At 58.1% G+C, this 1,424-nt stretch overlaps 1 protein-coding gene across 6 annotated transcripts in view; it reads left to right on the forward strand.

Annotated features, from left to right (window-relative positions):
• EPHB2 (EPH receptor B2) overlaps positions 1-1,424 on the forward strand; it is a 159,181-nt gene that overhangs the window by 124,698 nt on the left and 33,059 nt on the right. The gene's annotated exons all lie outside the window — the stretch shown is intronic.

Raw genomic sequence — 1,424 nt, forward strand, 5'->3', positions numbered from 1 at the left:
CGTGGCACCCTCAGTCCCACTGGCCGGGTAGATAATCGCTTCCACTAACAGTCCGTTCTTCATGGTGTGTTGACCATTAGGTGATAGTGTGACGCATCTTTGGAGGGGTCGGTGTAGGATGGTGTACTTTGGAGGGGTCGGTGTAGGATGGAGGGGTCGGTGTACATTGGAAGGGTTGGTGTAGGATGGAGGGGTCGGTGTAGGATGGAGGGGTCGGTGTAGGATGGAGGGGTCGGTGTAGGATGTAAGGGTCGGTGTAGGATGGAGGGGTCGGTGTAGGATGGAGGGGTCGGCGTAGGATGTAAGGGTCGGCGTAGGATGTAAGGGTCGGTGTAGGATGGAGGGGTCAGTGTACATTGGAAGGGTCGGTGTAGCATGGAGGGGTCTGTGTAGGATGGTGTACATTGGAGGGGTCGTGTAGGGTGGAGGGGTCGGTGTAGGATGGAGAGGTCGGTGTACATTGGAAGGGTCGGTGAAGGATGGTGTAGGATGGAGGGGGCCGGTGTAGGATGGTGTACATTGGAGGGGGCCAGTGTAGGATGGAGGGGCCGGTGTAGGATGGTGTACATTGGAGGGGGCCGGTGTAGGATGGAGGGGGTCGGTGTAGGATGGTGTACATTGGAGGGGTCGGTGTAGGATGGTGTAGGATGGAGGGGGCCGGTGTAGGATGGAGGGGCCGGTGTAGGATGGTGTACATTGGAGGAGTCGGTGTAGGATGGAAGGGTCGGTGTAGGATGTAAGGGTCGGTGTAGGATGTAAGGGTCGGTGTAGGATGGAGGGGTCGGTGTAGGATGGAGGGGTCGGCGTAGGATGTAAGGGTCGGCGTAGGATGTAAGGGTCGGTGTAGGATGGAGGGGTCAGTGTACATTGGAAGGGTCGGTGTAGCATGGAGGGGTCTGTGTAGGATGGTGTACATTGGAGGGGTCGTGTAGGGTGGAGGGGTCGGTGTAGGATGGAGAGGTCGGTGTACATTGGAAGGGTCGGTGAAGGATGGTGTAGGATGGAGGGGCCGGTGTAGGATGGTGTACATTGGAGGGGGCCAGTGTAGGATGGAGGGGCCGGTGTAGGATGGTGTACATTGGAGGGGGCCGGTGTAGGATGGAGGGGGTCGGTGTAGGATGGTGTACATTGGAGGGGTCGGTGTAGGATGGTGTAGGATGGAGGGGGCCGGTGTAGGATGGAGGGGCCGGTGTAGGATGGTGTACATTGGAGGAGTCGGTGTAGGATGGAGTAGCCAGTGTAGGATGGAGGGGTCGGTGTACTATGGTGTACATTGGAGGGGTCGTGTGTAGGATGGTGTACATTGGAGGGGTCGGTGTAGGATGGTGTACATTGGAGGGGTCGGTGTAGAATGGAGGGGCCGGTGTAGGATGGTGTACATTGGAGGGGTCGGTGTAGGATATAGGGGGTCGGTGTAGGATGGT

The sequence above is a fragment of the Aquarana catesbeiana genome, linkage group LG10, assembly GCF_042186555.1.
Source record: "Aquarana catesbeiana isolate 2022-GZ linkage group LG10, ASM4218655v1, whole genome shotgun sequence".
Lineage (NCBI taxonomy): Eukaryota > Metazoa > Chordata > Amphibia > Anura > Ranidae > Aquarana > Aquarana catesbeiana.